Source organism: Astyanax mexicanus, chromosome 1, assembly GCF_023375975.1.
Source record: "Astyanax mexicanus isolate ESR-SI-001 chromosome 1, AstMex3_surface, whole genome shotgun sequence".
Classification (NCBI taxonomy): domain Eukaryota; kingdom Metazoa; phylum Chordata; class Actinopteri; order Characiformes; family Acestrorhamphidae; genus Astyanax; species Astyanax mexicanus.
In genome coordinates this window covers 15,265,196-15,287,667 of record NC_064408.1, presented here as the reverse complement: position 1 = coordinate 15,287,667, position 22,472 = coordinate 15,265,196, and the positions used below count along the sequence as shown (strand labels likewise).

The following is a 22,472-nucleotide window of genomic DNA, read 5'->3' as shown; positions in this document are numbered from 1 at the left end:
CGACTTACTTTATACCACCCCAAGTTCCCTCTCTGAGTGATTACCCCGTGTCACCGTGTTACTGTAAGGCCTTATCTCAAGTTTGAAAGTTAACAGTGGCTTTCTAGGAATCGCACTGTTAGAAATATGGAGAAAATTCTTTGATGCTTTGTTCCTCTTTGGTTCCAGCAGGTGCTTCACCCAGTTTTCTGTGTGCTGTGGTGGGCGTTCTCTATGTACAAATGGAGTACAAACACTTAATGGAACGAGATTAGAACGAGGATTAATGATGTGGGCTGAATGACCCTGTGACCCAGTGTTCTCTCCTGCCCATTATGAAATATAACATGTCAGGAGAAATGAGGGAAGAGGTGTTGGAAAGTTTATTAGTGCTGCTTGCTGCATAGCTGCACAGCCCATAAAGAAATCTGATATATTTCAAAGAATACACTTCAAATATATTAACTATATTTATATATATATATATATATATTCAGTTATATTTAATGTCATCGGAATGACGGAATAAGAAAACTGTCTCGTAACTTTCAAAGAAAGTCAATGTAAAATATATATATATTTTTTAAATTTTAGAGCATTTCTATTGATCTATTCATCATAGGTAAATGCCAGATTCACATTTTGTCAAATAGTCAGAAAATGTAAAAAAAAAAAAAAAAAAACAGCAGTGATACATCTGTCTCATATTGCGATATTTCCCATTGCTCAAATGTGAAAAAAAAGACCATATATCAATATGTTTAAACATATATGTTTAAACATCATTGCTGTTAGATAAATATCATTCTATTTCCAAAATGGCAACTTTACAGGAAAAGGAAAAGCCTTTTGTAACTTTCAGTGTAAATTGTTGTAAAATTATATTTTGGAGCATTTCTATAAAATTATTTTAAAAAGTGAAAACTGCTAAAAACAGGACTAAATGTTTTATTTATGATACGTATATTGTACTATAACTGAACCTGACTTATATCGTTGCTATATATATATATATATATATATATATATATATATATATATATATATATATATATATATATATATATGTACATATATGTATTTATCTAAAAATAGATCTCTATAGCTTTTCTTCACTGCTTCACTGCTGAAACTGATACATAGTCCAATGTTAACCTGAGCTAAAGGTGTTGTTGCCATATGGGTCAGCCAGTCTTTCTTCTGAAGGTGTAGGAAACAGTATTCTCTGCTTTTTGTCTTCATCTGTAATTTATGTAAAGAAATCCTTTTACTTAAATAATTACGGTTAGCGGTGTTCAAGCCTTTTTTCTACATTATCATGATTAACATAGTTTCTATGAACACACCTTGTGTAAAGTCTTTAAGGGAGTGTCATGCTAATTGTCATACAGACACTTTTATTGTAGCCATCCTGACAATCTTGAGGGATTTCTGCTTTTTATATTATTATAAAACTGTGCCAAAAGTCAGACATCCTTGTTATTTTATTTAAATGAATTATGAACACCCCTTATGTCTCTAAAGAAGTTTATCTCTAGAGCAGATGAATATGAACCTATAGGCCTGAAAGTGGTCTAGATGGAGCTCCATACAGTAATCTAGGGATGAGCTGTGGAGTTGAGGATGAGGTGGGATGGCGCTCATTTAAGACCTAACCTCACTAATGCTCTAGATGCTGAATGCAATCAAATCCTTACAGCAATGATCCAACATCTGTTAGAATGTGTGTTTGTAAAAACCTGATACAATGGTAAATGAGTGCAAGACCAAAGAAACCTAGTAATTTGGCAAATCAGAATGATGGTATTTGGCAGCTCTACCCACCAATTCACAATCAATTCATTACCTTTCATAGAAATACAAGATTAAGCGCCACTGGTGCAAAACTGCTGCTCCTCCTTTTTTTTGTTTTTTTTTAAATGTTCTTTGATATGTGTGAGATGACCACTAGGTGCCACCAGACCAGGGATGTAAGTGTAAATTCCTTCAAAATGCTGATAAACTGATTTACCACTCCGCAGTTCATCCTCTAGTACCTCTAGTTATTATTTTATTATAAATTTTTGACAATCAAAGTATTTTAGCCATTTTTGTCCAAAGAATGCATAGAAAAATTGGTATAATGTTGCTGTCTAATGAAAAACATGTATCTCAAATACAGCAACTTTACAGGAGCGAGATAAAACCGTCTTGACTTTCAATGGAAGTTAATGTAAAAAGATTTAATTTCAGGAGAATTTCTAATGGTCCATTCAGCAAGAATTTTTAACACAGTGTATGTGACAGTATGTGATTTCAAACTGCCAACTGGTTGTTGTCAAGAAGAACTGTTTTTTATCTTTTGACTAAAAAAGAATGCAATCAAACCTTTAATGCAATGTTCCAGCCTCTAATGTAGAGCTTCCCAGAAGAGTAGAGTCTGTTTCCACAGCAGTGGAAGTATTGACATCTTTGATTTCAGAAGAATCGTTGAATGAGTCGATGTCTATATCCTTTTGGACTCACAGTGTTTGTAAAAGCTGGTTGTTGCTCTTCATGTCTGGTGTGCCCCAGTGCGGTGATGGATATCTTCATGATTATTTAATAAAGCTAACTCTAAAATGCTGTGATCTTTCATTACATTCTTCTAGTCCATGCTCTATATGGCTTAACTCTAAATGTCATACCAACACAGCAGTTTCATGTTGGAGAGGTTGGAGAGAAGAGGCAATTCAATCAGTTTCAGTCTACCATGATAATATTCAGCATTTTTATTTTAAAATAAAAGTGTAAAAAAAACATTGCGATGCTGTGTTGACACTGTAATAAGCCCTATCCGGGGGAATTTTCTCTTTTATTTGGGGTCTTCTGTGATTTTATTGCCGTCCGAAAAGACCATGTATGTGTTTCTCTCAAACGTCTTCTAAAAAAATTACAGGCTGAATTATTTACTGTTTTTCGCTGAACTCTGTGGTCCTCCGGTGATTTTAGTCCTGTCCAGAGGCACATCTGAGTTTCGTCACCTCACGTTTAAGAAAAGAACTATTTGTCCATTGCCACACACCGTAGTTACACTTTGGGAGCACATTTTCAGGGAGATCCACATAAACATAACAGCGAAATGGAGGAGCTACTGAACGCAATGTCACGTGACCAGGAAAGCCAAAAAACTCACTGGTCCTCCTGTTTTTTCAATTGCAATTGAGTTTTATCACTGAGTTAAAGTGTAAAATATTTTTCACAGACGTCCCCCTGAGAAACTAATCCCGTCCAGATAGGGATATAGTTATAGAGGTGCCATTATTGTTGTTCTGCTGAGTTGCTTTGTTAAAGTAGGTGGGAAAGTGCTTACAAAAACTGTGCAACCCTGCATGTTTAAATAAGACTTTATTGAAATAACTAACAAATTCATGTGTGGAAGCACTTCTTGTCACTTGTTACAGATCCAGAAGGTGTCTGGGGTCGTGGTGTAGGGGTGCTATTTCGTAAAATTCCAGGTCATCTTTTCTCCATATATCAGGCAATTTGACCGTACAACGTTACATTAAAGAATAATTGAACCCCCTGATTTTTGCTGACTCCACCCTCAGCTCACATTTGAAAAAGGCTTAAAAAATGAGAGTGGTAGTTTGGGAAGGGTGCTGGGTGATGGATGGGTTTAGAGGCAGGGCAGGAGGGAGAGCTGATTGGCTGAGCTGCTGCAGTAGCAGCAGTGTGCCTCAGAAAGTGGTGATACGCAGATGGTTGGATGTTACCAGGTGTGGAGGGGGGGTTATTGATTGACTAATCTGCATATTATGATGTGTCTGCATAACAAAGTACACGGTCACATCATCCACACCTATAACACAGATGAACCTTAGAGGGCGCTACAGAGGCAGAAATGACCACAATAAAAGTGTTTTTTAAGGTTAGGAAATGTTTATAATTTTTAAGCAGGACTAGTATGTTTCATTACTTCAAAAGAACACATTTCAGCTATAAATAGGAAAAATATGGTTTATGGTTTAGTGGTTCTTTAAAAAAGGTCCTGCAACCAGTGGCCCTACCTTTTCTGTATGCACACTCCAGTGCACTATTCCAACAGGACACTGCACACACATACTGCTGTCGTATCAAGACGAGAGTGTCTATGCCCTTTCCAGCTGCATCACCAGACCTATACCTCATTGAAAATGTGTGCAATGCTTTTGGATGCACTATCAACACGCCACCCCACCACAAAATCTGAAGGAACTGTGTGAGAACATTTGAGCTGCATGGAATGGATTATCATGGATCGACATCATTAAGAACCTCTACAACTCCATGTCAAAACGTCTGGCATGTGGCATTACATACGTGTTCAGCAGTTTGTACAATTTATCCTCCTCTAACTCATCATCAGTAATCAGTCTCTGATCAGGACCACAACTGGCTGCTGGCCAATTCTCAACTTAGCAGTAATGAAGCAAAAAGTGAAAAGAACCAAAGAACCAATGACTCTTTATGATACAGTTTATAACATAGACTATAGGGGATTGATCTTTAGTGGCCATAAATACTGGATTAGACATAAACTAAGCATTTAAAACATTTGTTGTAATTTTCCAACAGAGGATCTCTGAGGGTTAAAGAGGATCAGACCCCCCCTACATACACACACCCACCCACCCCACTCCAGACTCTTATGGATGGCTTTCAGCTTAAGTGGGACAGCTCTAGAGATAAAGTGGGAGGAAAGCTGCTTCCCTTTTTGAAAAGCTTTATCCACAGCACATTTATGAAAAGTGGAGAAATTATTACATATACTGCATTTATTTTTCTCTATTGAAACATCCTAGTTGTTTAAATAAATCAGCAATCACATACAGAAAACATATAGAAATTAACAGAATTTAACTCCAGATTCTCTTTTATTCTTAGGTTATTTCAAATTTTTACAATATGTATTTATCTTTTTGGCACATCCAGTGTATAGTAGTAATTCAACAACTAGACTACTGTAAAAATAATGCTCTTTATAGTTGTCCAGTTGAAGTGCTTCATGGCCCAGACATGCTGCTTTTTTAATTTTCTCATCTTAGCAATGACTTTATTACTACACTTTACCTGTCAGACCTATCATTCTTTGCTTAACTGCTGAAAGTGAGACTACGTCCAGAGTAAAGCTAAGTTAAAGGTGTTGTTGCCATGTGGGTCAGCCAGACCTCTTCTTGTACCAGTTTCAAATGTGTAGGAAACAGTATTCACCGCTCTGTCTTCATCTGTAATTTCTCTAAAGGAAAGACTTATACTTTTAATATTAACAGAGTTATCTTTTTTCCATGTATTTTCTAGTTGGTTCAGTAGAGAGCTGTTCCAATGCTGCTTTACTACAGATAAAAGCTTACTACAGACAGAGGCTTTATAAATTGACATTTTTAAACATGTAAGCTGAAAGCTGTTAACCAATTAATTGTAACTCTTTTTTAAACAGTATATTAGGTTTATATACAATTTTTTTTACAATGTATTATTTTATTTTTACAATAATAAATTTACATTTTGTTGAATTTTTTAGTTCATTTGTTTTCTGTAAAGGCCCTGGCAGTTTGCTGCTAATTTTTGTACACTGGATTTTGTACCATTTCCAGTAATTAACTGGACCATAATAGCTTAAAAGCCTAAAATAAAAGAAAAAAATGTGGGTGTTCTAAAACTTTTTATATAAAGTATATTATGTGTATAGTATGATATGGTACCCCTTCAGTATCAACATCACCTTGCTATCTGTGATGTATTTCACATACACAGAAATACAGCTCTGGAAAAAAATTAAGAGACCACTTCCATTTCTGAATCAGATTTTGCTATTTATAGGTATATGCTTGAGTAAAATGAACATTGTTGTTTAATTCTATAAACTACGGACAACGTTTTTCCCAAATTCCAAATAAAAATATTATCATTTAGAGCATTTATTTGCAGAAAATGTGAAAAGATTAAAATAACAAACAAGATGCAGAGCTTTCAGACCTAAAAAAAATGCAAAGAAAACAAGTTCGTATTCATGAAGTTCATAAAGAGTTCATATTGGTATGTTCTCCTCCACCAGTCTTACACACTGCTTTTGGATAACATTATGCCACTCCTGGTGCAAAGATTCTATGGCTTGTGATCATCCATCTTCCTCTTGATTATAATCCAGAGGTTTTCAATTTGGTAAAATCAAAGAAAATCATCATTTTTAAGTGGTCTCCTATTTTTTTTCAGAGCTGTATATGCATGTCTATATATTTATTCTCTGTATGAGGAATAAGCCTTAGAAAATTCCATTGTACTAAAAATTAATGTTTTTTTTTTGGTATTGTGAGTGTGTGTATATATGTGTCTGTGTCTGTGTCGGTGTGTGTGTGTCTTCTCTGTTCTCTAGCCATAGAGAGCTGTGTTTTGACCGACAGTAACCCCGCGCGCTTCACCGGGAGTAACCTGCCCCGCCCACTGCACCAGCAGCAGTAGCAGCAGCATTAGCAGCAGCAGCAGCGCCGTTAAAGGGACCGGCCACCCCCAGCCTGGAGCCGCCTGCCTGTGTTTACATCCTCACTGAACACTTAGCTGACCTGAATCCTCTGTTCCAGCACACTGGAGCATGCTGGGGGAGCTTCCAAGCGCTGTATTTACTAATTAAACAGATAAATAAAACCCAGCAGTGATCATTACCTAACCGACTGCAGCAACCTGTCATCTTTTGGCTGAAGATGAACAGCCTCCTGAGTGACCTTGCATGGCTGTGGGGATACCAACCAGCTATAGCTATAGGTTCACACACACTGAGTCAGGGCCAGTGTGATGTCTTTTAGATGAAGTGTATTGAAGAAATGAGCTGCAGTGGGGAGACGGTGCACATTTACACTATCAGATATGTATCGCAGATCCCTGTGCCCCACAGCAGGGAGCAGATTGCAGGTTTCAATGTCAAGCGGTCTGAGATAAACGTACAGAGGAAGGCTGAGACACCTTCCCGAATCCCTCCCTCTGCGGCTCGTGGGAAAATGGAGAACACACTGTGAGACCCCTTGCCTGGCACCTAGCCAGCAGCCCTGAGTATTATTCTTTGCTGAGGATTGGCTTAGCTGTGCATTTTTACACAAGCATTTCCTGACCTATTCTATTTTTAAAAAATAAATATTTCTATTTATTCTATTTAATTATATTTAAACTAATTCCTCCCCAATATGTAAGGGAGAAAAAACACTAGGAGGGTGAAAACTAGCAAACGTCCCTTCCCCAACATGTATCTCTTTTCAAACTGCTACTGATGCAGCATCACTAGGTAGCCAACACACTCAGAGGAAAGCGCAAGATCCCCAGCTCTGACACAACAGCCAACAGACACCTGTGTTGACCAACATCACACTAGGAGTGATGAAAAGAGAGCATTGCAAATTGTGCTCTCTCTGACTCTGGCTGCTGAAGCCAAGCGGCATGCTCCAGGATTTGAGGCAGCGATCCTTGGTTCACAGAGACAACGCCTTAATCTGCTGGACCAATGTGAGCCCCCATTTCCCGACCTTCTAACCACTTCCAACTATGCTTTCGATTGAACCTTACTACTTCTATGACCTGCCTTTATTTCTGACTCATGCACATGATCTCTGTTCTGATTGATTCTGAGTAATAATTTTTGTACCACATTACAAAATAAAGACAAGCCTGAAGAATGAAGTATGGTAGTATGGTGAGGTATAGTAAATGTCTTGGTATTGGTCTTGGTAATTACCACAAAAGTAAAATAGATTTTATTTTAATTACTTCCATATTCTACAAAAATAATATATATTATATGCAACTGGCTGTATAACTGGTAATACATTAGACACAAAATTAGCCTAAATTGTAAAATGTAAAATTCTATTTTAATGCAACAGTGTGTAAGTAGTAGACATGCAACCTTTCTTAGAATTATTATATAAAACATTCACCAGCAGTTTTTAATTTTGTGAGTTTCTGACAAATTAAATATTTTTATTTTTTAATATTTTGTGTAGAAAATATTTTGTATGCATGTATACATTTGTGTTCTTATTTAGAGGCTAGTATAGATAGTATAGTATATGTACAGCTCTGGGAAAAAATAAGAAACCACTTAAACATTTTTTTCTTCGATGAGTTTTTTTGACTGAAAACCTCGTGAATATAATCAAGAGAACGATGGATGATCACAAGCCATCAAACCAAGCAGAACTGCTTGAATTTTTGCACCAGGAGTGGCATAAAGTTATACAAAAGCAATGTGTAAGACTGGTGGAGGAAGTAATATCCAAGTAATATCTACCAAATATTGATTTCTGATCTCTTAAAACTTTATGAATATGAGCTTGTTTTCTTTGCATTATTTGAGGTCTGAAAGCTTTGCATGTTTTTGTTATTTCAGTCATTTCTCATTTTCTGCAAATAAATGCTCTAAATTACAGTATTTTTATTTGGAATCTGAGAGAAATGTTGTCCGTAGTTATAAACTGTAGATAAAACAACAATGTTCCTTTTACTCAAACATATACCTATAAATAGCTAAATCAGAGAATCTGATTTTGTATTCAGCAGCTTGTTCCCGCTCTTTGAACGGAAGTGACCGGAGGGAGAACGCCACTGCTGCGGATACACACACACACACACACACAAACGCGCGCGCACATACACACACTTAGAGAGAGCGCGCGCGCACACCGTCCGGAGCATCATAGGAGGAGGCTGCGCGCTGCTGTACCGGGGAGGTGAAACCGGAGTGCACGCGACCGTTTAACCGGAGGCAGGACCGTCCGGCGTCCGAAACCCCGCGAGCCCCTCAGTGCGGGACGGAGAGGGATGCTGCACCTGTTTTATCATTCCTAGCGTCCTCCCGCTGCGCGCGGGGCTCTCTGCGGATTAAGGGGGGGGGGGGGGGCGATGAGCGCAGGACCGGAGCTGTGGGCTGTGGAGGAGGAGGAGGAGAGGAGGAAGAGGGCCCAGCCCGAGTCCGGGCGGGTCTGCGGACTCTGATACCCGCCGCCGCCGCTGATCTCCGGACAGGACTGCCGCTGAGCATCCTCTCCTGTTGCATGGGTGTTTGCGTAGGATACGTAGCTATTGCTGCATTTGGGCATGAACCGGATATCTGAGTAAACAAGAGCCTCAGCAGCTGGAGACGAGCAGACTGATCTGGATTTCACCAAAATACTGAAAAAAGTAGGTCTGATCACTCCTTCACTCCATCACTCCATCACTAGACCTCTATCTGAATGTGCTTCTGCTGCTGTCTCAATAACTATGTTAAAAAAAATGGACACCTGCAGTTTTTAATTTCCCCCCTACACTGTTAAGATCAGCTGCTCTGTTTTTTAATGAACACCTGTATTAATATGTTACAATTAAGTTCAAGACTAGGTTTAATATGTGGCCTGGAAACGTTAAATTAACACATGCAGTTTTACATTATCTCTCTTAAACATCTCTTAAAGTGTTATTTTGTCATATCTTGACATTTCTTACATTGTAAGATCATCTGTTATGTATATTAAAATCAACACCCATATTTATATAATTAAGGCAACTCCAAGACTAGGCTTAAAATGTGGTCTGGAAAAGGAAAACTAACACTTGAAGTTTTACATTCTCTCCTTAAATGTTAATATGACATTTCTTATATTGTTAAATCAGCTGCTCTGGTGTTTAATGAACACCTGTATTAATATATTACAATTCAGTCCAGGACTAAGTTTAATATGTGGCCTGGAAACATGAAATGAACACCTGCAGTTTTACATTATGTTTTATAGTGTTAATTTGTCATATATTACAATTGTAAAATCAGCTGCCCTGGTGTTTAATGAACACCTGTATTAATATGTTACAATTAAGACCAGGATTAGGTTTAAAATGTGGCCTGGAAACATTAAATGAACACCTGCAATTTTACATTATCTCCTAAAGTGTTTATTTGACATCTCTAACATTGTAAGATCAGCTGCTCTGGTGTTCAATGAAAACCAGTATTAATATGCTACCATTAAGTCCAGGAGACGAAATAGAGGTGTCTGGTAGGTCCCACCACAATGCACGTTTTAAAAGAACTTTACCTCATCCTCTGTTCAATTACACATCCTGCTAAATGGACACCTGCTGTTTTAGATTCTCTCCTAAAGTGTTAAAAGTAACATTCATATTTATATATTTTAGTTACCTCCAAGATTAGGTTTAAAATGTGGCCTGGTAATGGTAAATAAACACCTGCAGTTTAAACACCTGTATTTATGTGTCACCATTAGGTCCAGGACTAGGCTTAAAATATGGCCTGGAGACAAAACGAACACTAAATAATATACTAAATAGATGAATATACACAATTACAGATTCTGCTAAATGAACACCTTCAGTTTTAGATTCTCTCCTAAAGTGTTAGTTTGATATCTCTTACACTGTAAGATCATCTGTTCTGATGTTAAAATTAACACCCATATTTTTATAATTCAGCTAACTCCAAGACATTTCTTACATTGGAACATCAGTTGCTCTGGTGTTTAATGAACACCTGTATTAATATGTTACAATAAGGTCTAGGACTAGGTTTAAAATGTGGCCTTGAATAGTTAAATGAACACTTGCAGTTTTATATTATGTAGTAAAATTGTTAATTTGTCATATCTTGCAATTATAAGATCAGTTGCTCTGGTGTTTAATGAACACCTGTATTAATATGTCACCATTAAGTCCAGGACTAGGCTTAAAACATGGCCTGGAGATTAAATGAACACTAAATAATATAATAAATAGCATCAATGTGCTTCTGCTACCATTCCTGCCAAGCCAAATATATTAACTCTAAAAATTGGGTGTTTGGTAGGTCCCACCACAGTGCACGTTTTAAAAGTACTTTACTCAATCCTCTGTTCAACTACACATCCTGCTAAATGAACACCTGCAGTTTTAGATTCCCTTCTAATGTGTTAATTTGATATCTCTTACATTGTGAGATCATTTGTTATGGTGTTCAAATTAACACCCATATTTATATAATTCAGCTATAATTCCAAGACTAGGCTTAAAATGTGGCCTGGAAACATTAAAAAATGCAGTTTTACATTATCTCCAAAAATGTTAATTTGTCATTTATTACATTACAAGATCAGTTGTGTTTAATGTTTAATGAAAACCCTTTTTCATATGTTCCAGTTAAGTCCAGGACTAGGTTTAAAATGTGGCCTGGAATCCTTAAATGAACATTTGCAGTTTTACCTTATGTTCTAAAACCTTCAAGTGTCAATTTGACATCTCCACATATCTTTACACCTCTCATATTGTAACAATTTCTCTTAGATTTTACAATAAACACTTGTAATGTTCAGTTTTAAATTAACACCTGTGTTTATATAGTGAAGCCCAGGCTACTTCTTGTGATAGTCAATCGAGCAGTATTCAGTATGTTTATTTATCTCCTACAGTGCTGGATGGGCTCTTACAGAATTAATACCAGTGTGAATTAATTTAATTCTTAACCTAAATCTTACCGTGTTAGATTCACTTTAATAGTGTTAAATAAACACCTACAATATATAGGTTACAATTAAGAACAAGACTAGACTTAATGCATGGCCTGGAAACATTTTCAACCAGTATTTGTGTTAATTTAACTCTTAAAGATTTAACACCAGTGTTCAATCAATCAATTTATACAATCATAGCATAAAACCTTAGTCTTAACATACAATATATACAACAGATACAATCTTACAGGTTTAAATTGAATTCTGGAATTTATACATAACAATTAAGTCCAGTACAAGGCTTAAAGTAGGGACTGAAGGTACTGATCTTGAGATATTCAGTATTTATTTAACCCCCACTGTACAGAATTGGCCCTTAAATCATTAACTCCACAACCAGATTTGGGTAAAATGTACGCCTACAGTGTTTAAATCTCTCCAACAGTTTGTATTAATTAAATGCAATTATCTCCAAAACTAGGCTTATAATGTGGCCTGGAAATATTTTTGTGGTCTTTATTTAACAGTGTAATGGTCATTTAATCAATATTTGTGTTAATTGAAGTTATATAGCCTTGAATTGGCTCTCACAGCATTAACACCAACGTTGGTTTAGTTTTAACACCAGAATTAGATTTTTTTTTGTCTTAATATAAAACCTTCAATGTTAAATTAGATCTAAGAGTATTCTCTTATAAAGTGTTAACTTACACCTCTGTACAACACTGTAAGGTGTGCTGTTATGATGTTAAAGTAACATCTAGAGTGATTTACTCTTACAGTTTTACCGGTTATTTAACACCTGTATTTATACATTGCAATTAAGCCCAGGACTAGGTCTCAGTCACAGCACTAACATCTGTGTTGGGTAAATTTTAGCCTTAACCTAAAACCTACCTTGTTAGATTAGTGTTAAGTAAATGTCTATATTTTAGATTTCCTTTCTAAACTGTTATAGTGTAAAATCATAGATTGATTGGCTTTAAGCATTAATAGCACTGTTGGATTATTTTTAAATTATTATTGGATTCATTTCATTCTTAAACGGTAAAATTATTTCATATAGTGTTAAATGGCCTGGAAACCTTTCCTTGTGAGCGCCAACCTTCAGATGCACTCTTACAGTGTTAAACAAACTCTTATTGTTTTTAATTAGTTTCTAGAGTCTTGGATTTATTTTTATAGTCCTACGAATTGGGTTTTTGCAGTATTAAAGCTTAACACTTAACAGTATTAAACTGACACCTGTGGTTTTCGTAATACATGGTCTGAAAATAAATTATAGTGGTCCTCATTTAAGACTTAAATCAACCAATACAAGTGTTTAGGATTAGTTGTTAGGATTAGTTAATTAGTTGTCTACTAGCTTTTCTTTTGTATCATTATTGGAAATATTAGTATCAACGGAAATTAGGAAATATATTGTGATATACATTTTTGGCCATATTGTCCAGTCCTAGGTTTTATATTGGCCCTTGTGGTGTTAGCCTTCCACCTACAGTGCTGAATTAGTAATTCTTATAATTAATCATGGGTGTGTTTTGGGCTTAAAGTGAAATAAACTAATCAGCATATATATTACCAAATAGGCTCTGACTTTGGCAAAATGCTATTTTAAAGACATTCAAGCAATAAAGGTGTGCCAGCAGGTCATTTATAAGCGCACATGTCTGTCTAGGTTCTATTCAGTCAGTGGTGCACCTGTGTTTACTGCCAGAAATTTACCTCAAACACCTCACTTCAAGATCACCACGAACATCGGCATAAATATATTCACAAGCACCGGCCTAAAAATAGCCTTTTGGCGGGGTGTAAGACAGCAATAAGCATCACAACATGCCTTGCACTGAGTTAAGATTCATTAAGATAGGACCCACAGTGTTGAATTATCTTGTTGGCTTGTACAGTGTTAATTGAACTACCAACCCGACCTTTTTACACTGGTTCTTACAGTGACACCAATAGTCAAATTGCCTCTTACTGTGCTAAATTAAAACATAAGTGGATTTACTCTTTTAATGCTAAATTAACACGCTTATATTGTTGGAGTAGCTCCCGCAACATCAAAAGAAACAATGCTGGATTAATTATTATATATACGGACAGACAAACATAACTGTCACGTCCTGGCCTCATCTCGTGTCTCTGTGTGTCTTCCCCACGTGACCTGTGCTCCCCTGTGTCTCCCGTCTCAGTACATTTCCACCACGTGTTTCTTATTTGTAGCTCCGCCCCTTCCCCAGGTGTTTCCACTTCTAGTGTGTTTCCTGTTTCTTTAAATAGATCCCCTGTGCCACTTTGTCTCCGTCGGTCTTTGCACTAACCTCTGTTGTTTTGTCTCTCCCTGTTTATTTTGTGTTTCATAGCCCTAGTTCTTGCTTCGTGTTTATTTCTTGTTTAGTTGTCTAGTTTCTTGTTTCTTCCTCGTTTCCCCAGTTCCCTGCTTAGTGTTTATTTCTAGTCCTTCCCTTGTATATATTCCCTGTTTGTTTATTATTATTATATTCTCTAGTTTGTTTGTTTTAGTTCTCTGGTTTCTCTCGTTTGTTTTGGTTTTTTGGTTATTTGTTTATCTAGTTTCATTTATTTAGTTTACTCCCTTTTTCCTTGCATATATCTCCCTGTTTTATGTTTAAGTGTTTACTTGTTTCTCGTTTCTTTGTTTATTTATATTTATTTATTAAATTATTCATTTATTTCACCCTACCTGCATTTGCGTCCGTCTCCTCGTCTCCCTGCCTGGGTCAATTCCTGACAATAACATTTGATCAAAAAACCTTAAATTAACACCAGTCTGACTGCTTTCCCAAACCTAAGGCCTTAATGAAACATCACTGACTAAAAAATATTCAGTAAATTAGGAATGTTCCATTACTTTATCGTTAATTTATCCAAAAACACGGTGGGTTTACTCACCACTGGGAATTTTCCTGTGCATCAATGTGTTTGTGTGTTTGTGTTTATGAGAGACACTTGTGGAGGGTCACCAAACAAGAAGCCCCACCGGGCACGCAAACTTCGACTGTGTTGCCATCATATCATGAAAAAAGCCTTTTGGCGGGGTGTAAGGTAGCTATGAGCATCACAACGCACCTTGCACAGAGTGTAAGATAGTACCCACAGTGTTTGTTGGTCTTGTTGGGTTTTACAGTGAGAAATTAACCCCTACATTGTTACACTGGTTCTCATTGTGACAACAATAGTCAGATTGCCTCTTATTGTGCTAAATTAAAACATACCGGTAATTGGATTTATTCTTTCAATGCTAAATTAACACCTACAGTGTTAGATAGACTCTTGCTGCGTTAAATGAAGACTTATATTGTTACATCACAAGAAATAATGCTGTATTAATTATTACATATACTTACAAGCAAACATAACATTTTATCAAATACGTCTTAAATTAACACCAGTCTTCTGACTGGTTTCCCAGACCTAATGCCCTAGCCTAGATTTACACAGATGAAACCACTGACTAATAATATTAATATTCAGTAAATGAGGTATTTTCCATTATTCATTGTGTATTTATCTATATACAGGATGGGTTTACTCACCACTGGGGATTTTCCTGTGCATCATTGTGTATGTGTATTTGTGTGTGTGAGACACTTGTTGATGGTCACCAAACAAGAAGCCCCGCAGGATACGCATCATATCATCCCTGCTGTCTGCCAACAACCAGAGGTGTGACAGCTGCCAGTAAAGAGGTCACATTAAAGCAAACATTGCTAAAAGAGCCACCCGGACACAGTGGCAGGATTTCAGGTTTCCGAGATTGCAAATTAGGTGATAAATGAGACGGAATCTGTCGTAACTTCATATACCACAAATGGCCCTGTATGAACTTGGGGTGTAAGAAAATATCAATAGTAAGTATCTCGATTTTACAATACTTTATTGAATTTGAGGTATTTTTAGTTTACATGTAAAGATTGGTGTTACACAGAGTTTATTTAGCTTTGTGGTCAATATATAGCGTTGTTGTACTCATTGTGATTGGCTCGCACTGTTCAGATTGGATAAAAAAATATATATTTTTTCTTTTACTCACATTGTTCAACTACAGCTCTGGAAATAATTAAGAGACCACTTCAGTTTCTGAATCAGTTTCTATGATTTTGTTATTTATATGTAGATGTTTGACTAAAATGAACATTGTTGTTTTATTCTATACATACAACATTTCTCCCAAATTCCAAATAAAAATGTTGTTATTTAGGGCATTTATTTGCAGAAAATGAGAAATGGCTGAAATAATCAAAAGGATGCAGAGCTTTCAGACCTCAGATAATGCAAAGAAAAAGTTCATATTCATAAAGTCAATGAATATGAATGAAATTGAATGAAAATCAATATTTGGTGGAATACCTTCCAGTTTTCATGCATCTTGGCATGTTCTCCTCCACCAGTCTTACACACTGCTTTTGGATAACTTTATGCCAAAATTCAATTCAAGTAGTTCAGTTTGGTTTGATGGCTTGTGATCATCCCTCTTCCTCTTGATTATATTCCAGATGTTTTTAATTAAAATCAAAGAAACTCATCATTTTAAGTGGACTCCAGAGTTTTATGATCGCATGTTTTTATAGTATGTCAGTTTTTTTTTTTAAGTATAGCTTGTCTGATTATTAATTTTTTAAATACGTTTGACTAGCTGAAAATAATTTTGGTTCCTGTGGGCGTAGATCCTGTTTCAACATGTTTCTCACACCCTGTTGCCTTAACATAACATAAAATAACATAATTTCCCATAGCAAATTAATATAATCACTCATGATTAACATTAATATATGTAATAACAATACAAACGAAAAAAAGTGGATGTAATACTTGAAACAAAGATAATGTTCAAATATATTGCTCAAGATTGCAGCTTCTGGTCTAGCATTGGGATGCAGAAGTAATTGATAAGTAAATGTCATTGATAAGTCTATGTTGCATGTGAGTGAGCAGCTGTTGCCCCCTCCCCACTGTCCCCAGCACTGCATGTAGTGCATTGCAGTTACAAATTAACGACAGATTTATATAATTATCGATTATGTTTAGTTGTGGCATGTCTACAACATATTGCGCTATATTGTATCATAACCCCTGTATCTAAGTTCTTGCCAATACACCGCCCTAGTGTAAATGTCCACATTGATGGTTCATCCTTGTGTCTGAAGTGTGTGTGTGTGTGTGTGTGGGAGTTGAACTGTAAGCAGCCTGCCTGCATCTCACTACCTGCAGTGTGGGAAAACATGGCTTAGCAGTAATGGAAGCCCTCTAATGGCAGAGCAATCAATAGAGACACCCAACTCAAACCTCTCCCACCCACCTGAGAATATGAGGTTTTCAGAGTCACGCTCTGCACCATGAATCTTGAGGGCAAATCGTGTGACTGTCGGTAGCCGGACAGGTGGATTTATTGGATGATTTATCGCCTGTGTTTCACGTATGGATCTGCCTGGGTGATTGGTGGCCTGCCGTTAAGGGTTTATATTTCGGTTAGATGCGCCAGCCTGGCTGGCACTACGCGCAGAAGAGTGACACAGCTTTTGTTTTCCTCGATTGAAGCTTGTGTAAAGTATCGCTTGCCTGTTGATACAGACTAGAACTCTCTTGTCAGCCTACCAGCCAGCCAGTCTTCCTGTTCATCTGTCTAGAGAAAACATGGCTGCCTGAATCAGCACCAGACTCAGCACCACTGGGAGTGCCATGTGTTAGCATAGGGAATTTAGCGCTTCTAGTAACCCATACAATGTTTAGAATAGCGTCATTAAAATACAATTTTACAGTTCAAAGAAGAGCTTCAGAAAACATGTCTGAAATCTTTATGACCTATTTTATATACATATGTAGGTATCATATATCATATATATGACATTAATTCAAAATATATGGGTTATACATCCACTATATATATATATATATATATATATATATATATATATATATATAATTATATTATCAACTTATTGTACAATAGATGGACATTACCTCAACAATATTGGATAATCGGGTTCTGGTTTATTGTGTTTATTTGTATGCTTGTTCACATACAGGGGTTGGACAATGAAACTGAAACACCTGTCATTTTAGTGTGGGAGGTTTAATGGCTAAATTGGATCAGCCTGGTGACCAATCTTCATTAATTGCACATTGCACCAGTAAGAGTGTGAAGGTTCAGTTAGCAGAGTAAGAGCACAGTTCTGCTCAAAATATTGCAATGCACACAACATTATGAGTGACATACCAGAGTTCAAAAGAGACTAAAAAAAAGGTACTAAAAAAGATTGTTGGTGCATGTCTTGTTGGCACATTTGTGACCAAGACAGCAAGTCTTTGTGATGTATCAAGAGCCACGGTATCCAGGGTTATGTCAGCATACCACCAAGAAGGACCAACCACATCCAACAGGATTAACTGTGGATGCAAAAGGAAGCTGTCTGAAAGGGATGTTCGGGTGCTAACCCGGATTGTATCCAAAAAACATAAAACCGCGGCTGCCCAAATCACGGCAGAATTCAATGTGCACCTAAACTCTCCTGTTTCCACCAGAACTGTCTGTCTGAACAATAAATTATTGTGGTCTAAAACCAGGTGTTTCAGTTTTATTGTCCAACCCCTGCATATAACAGTGAACAGTATTTTCGCTACTCATGCAGTGATAACCAATGCTTCAATAACTGTGACACTGTGACATACACACAGTGTGCACAGACTGTAGTAGATAAAGAAAATATATTTTGTGTATATTTTCCTATCTATGATTAATTATCATTTTGTTGACTTCCAAATTGTGTAATTGCTATCATTTTTGGGATGATATATCGTCAGGACTATTTGTAGTAAAGTAGGGGTTCTCAGCTGGTCTCAGCCTGGGACCCACATGTCGCGACCCACGTTTATAAAATCAAAACAAATTAAACAAATGTAGTTTTTTTTTCATTAAAAAAAATCAAAAACCCATTTAAACATACATATGCATGCAAAGTGAATTTAAGAGCAATTGTTCCAGAGGACACCACTCCACTACTTCACAGCTTAATAATGGAGAACTATATACCCCTCTAGCCCATTAGGCATGGTGCCAATATTGCTATTCTATGTGTGCAGCTTGAAGTAGCTGAATGCTTTTATTAAAATGTATGTCTACAGACATTTAAACATATACATATACATACACATTTCTGTAGGGTCTATTTGATTAAATTGGATATACTGAATCTATACATTTTTACACTGTGTAAGAAAATTGTGTTGATATTAGGGGTGGGCAATACCACCCTAAAACAATACCACAATAATTTTAGGGTATTTCTGAGATAACAGTAATCTTGGCAATATGACAATACATTAAATTTGATTTTTTTTTTATTATTTCAAGAATACACTTATGCAAAAAAAGAAAATTGTGTTTTATTAAGCCTTAATACAGAATTTAAAATTTCTTACATTTACTAGAAACAAAACAAAACGTGAAATGTTTGTATATTTATAAACAGTAATTTACAAATAATAATAATAATAATAATAATAAGTTTGACAAAATAAAAAATATAACAAAAATAAAGTAATGTAACAACAAAAACCTACCACAAACCTAAAGTGTAGAATATTTAGTGAATATAAAATGTTGTGTATTGTTTATACAATATAATAAATATATTATATATAATAATTATGATTATATGTTTCATCTGCAAACAAACAACTAAAAGTTAATACAGTAAACAACAAAACAAATACAAAAACAGGCTGCTTTCAAGAATACAGCGATATCACGATATATAGTTTTTTGTGTCAGAATTTTTACTATATAGGTTTTATAATTGCATACAATATGATAAAACACACCTCTAGTTGATATGGTAAATGTTTTCTTAGAATATTTAACATTATAAAACTACTAAATGCTTGAAATAAAAGTAGCTAATGGTCGACCACTCGCTAACATGTTAGCCACATAACTAGCGGTAAGCTAATATTCGAATCCCAACACAAGGATACAGTATGAAATGCTGCTTACAACAGTATGCATTGTATTGCAGTATCCCTGCTAGCTAATTAGCTTTAACGACGCAAGGTGCTAGCACACAATCGGTTTCATATCGAGTTCTGAGACAGAGAAGATTGAGATACAGAGAGAGTTGAGGTGATCTTTAGCACAATAGCAGGAACTGGTTGAGACTGTGTTGAGGGCTAAGTGCATTGCTATCGATGGGTAACACTATAACACATTTGATGCTATGGCTTTTTCAGTGTGGTCAATAGTGTTTTCCTCTCTGCTGCTCCTGCCTTTGTTTTCCTCTGGTCAGGAGATGGAATATGTGGTTTTATCCTATGCATCATTGTTTTTAGCTTTGTTGCTAAGCTAAAATGGTCTGAGTAGTGTGTTTCAGGACTTCTCTGCTGCTGTCCTGGTGATGCTTCCTCCTGCTTCCTCCTGTTCTCATGTCACGCTTGTGGCCTTTTCCTGCAGGGTTCTGGAGTGTGTGTGAGCTGTGTTCCAAGGCTTAGTCTGCATAAGCTAGATAGACTGCTTTTCTGGGCCACTACGTCACAGAAGGCTGCTCTAAAGTGAAGGACCCTTCTTATACAACATAGAAATGCTATACAGCCTACATTCAGAGTGATTTCGAGGATATATACTGACGTATGCTTCCAGGCACTTGGTTGCCAACAGATTTCAGTTCATATACAATATAAAGGGAAAAAAACAGCTCTATTAAATTGGCAGAAACAAAGCTATCTGAGCAGAATTCATGTTAAATGTATTTACATTTTTTATGGAATTTCAAAATCCAACTATTTACTCTTTAAATTGTAATTGTAAAGTGATTGATTAATTAAGCATTCGTCCATCATCCATATATATTATACTTGGATTGGATGTATATGTACATATGGTTTTTTATACTACATTAGCTTGTTAGAGTATTGGCTAGCTAGCACAGCAAGTGGTACCTAAGCTAACAAACACTATATATATATTTATATATTCACATAAAAACATAATTCATTGTTGAGTTTTGGAGGAGGATGAAAAAAATGTCTGGGGTTTTTACCATGCAGCTTTGTATGATGTGTTTTCAATTTGTGTGAACAACAGGTGTACAATGGTTGGCAAATGGTGACATTCCTAAATGTATATACTATATATGCAGCTCTGGAAAAATTAAGAGTCCACCTCAGTTTTTCAATCAGTTTCTCTGATTTTGCTATTTATAGGTATATGTTTGAGTAAAATGAACATTGTTGTTTTATCCTATAAACTACGGACAACATTTCTCCCAAATAATTGCAGAAAATAAGAAAAGGCTAAAATAACTAAAAATATGCAGAGCTTTTAGACTTCAAATAATGCAAAGAAAACAAGTTCATATTCATGAAGTTTTAAGAGTTTAGAAATCAATATTTGGTGAAATAAACCTGCTTATATAAACCTGGAATAAACCACATTTATTCCATCTTGTCATGTTCTCCTCCACCAGTCTTACACACTGCTTTTGGATAAGTTTATGCCACTCCTGGTGCAAAAATTCAAGTAGTTCAACTTGGTTTGATGGTTTGTGATCATCCATCTTCCTCTTGATTTTATTCCAGAGGTTTTATATATCTGAGACAGGTAACTCAGAGGTAGCAGGTAACTGTGCAACAGAGGAAACTCTTGGTCTTCCTTTCCTGGGCGATCCTGATGTGTGCCAGTTTCATCATAATGTTTTGATGGTCTTTACGATTGCATTTGAGAACACATTCTTTGAACTTGAGGATAAATTATTAATTTTTTTCGGATTGAAATTCATTTCTTAAAGCCAAGAAATTCAATTAATAAGCACAGCTGTTAACTGAAAGCTGAACATTCCAGGTGAATCTACCTCATAAAGCTGACTGAGAAAATGCCCAGATGTGTAAAGCTCTGATCTTAGCTAGAGATGCATACATTAAGGAATCTAAATTATAAAACAAATTATGGTTTCTTTGACATTTTTTATTACTTTTCTGCGTACTAAATATTCCTTGTGTTTTTGTTCATAGTTTGGATGACTTCAGCATTAATATACAATGCAGAAATTCATAAAATAATAAAAAAAAACCTGGATTTCAGGTCTGTTGACTGGTACTGTATATATTCTATAAATAGATGATATTACAGTATATGTAAGGTAATTTTATGCAACTGATATAACAGTAAGTGCCATTAAAAGAGCAAAGAAGATTTAATAATTAAGAATATTCAGAGATTGGAACTGAAATAAATTGATTTTAAACAAAGCAGGCTAATTCACATTAATGCTCTCTCCTTGATAAGAGAAACAGGTGGACAATATTGATGTCAGCAAGAAATGATTGAGGCTGTGTCCATATGGGCCAGTACAGACCCACATATATCATTCATGATTAATGCATTCTTTTTCATTCTTGCATATAAAACAATATAATTGAGGGGGCTGGCCAACCAGATAGGATGCTGCTTAGGGCAACCAATTGTACAGACATGGTTCTGTTCCGTGTTTTCTGGAAGGTTGTTGTGAAATAGCACTGTGATGATGGGTGGGGGTGGGGTGGGGGGGATGTAATCAGATCCATGCTTTTCACACAACACTTCCAGAACTACAACCACCACATTCCCACATGCAGCCATGTTCGCCTTCGTTTCTCAGGAACACAGGAAATGAGCTCTCACATGTCTGATGTGAAACTCTTCCCTAGAAAGCAGAAACCACAACTCTAAAACTCCTGATTAGAGGATGGTCTGGTGCACACGAGTCCAACAAGTCAATAAAGTGACTTTCATAAGCGTGAGTTATACTCACTGTGTGTATGTTGTACAAATCATTTTTATATTTTTCAACACTGGAACTGGACTTAACACTAGAAAATGTACACAATATATCGTTTAAGCATCGTCATTGCGATGTGCAATAGTCACATCACAGGACGTGTGATGTCATTTAAACAAACACATCATGTTGCAATGTTTAGATTCATGACACAAGATGTAGATACACAGCGCTGTCTCTGTGTCTGTGTGAGTGACAGGCT

The 22,472-nt window shown here is 36.2% G+C and overlaps 1 protein-coding gene across 2 annotated transcripts in view; it reads left to right on the top strand.

Moving 5' to 3' along the window:
• The first annotated feature begins 8,861 nt into the window (after positions 1-8,861).
• Positions 8,862-22,472, top strand: part of abcg4a (ATP-binding cassette, sub-family G (WHITE), member 4a) — a 50,895-nt gene continuing 37,284 nt past the window's right edge. For both annotated transcript variants that reach the window (XR_007428220.1, XM_007260507.4), the window contains exon 1: positions 8,862-9,144. The gene's annotated coding sequence lies outside the window, so the exon portion shown is untranslated. The remainder of the gene's footprint in view (positions 9,145-22,472) is intronic.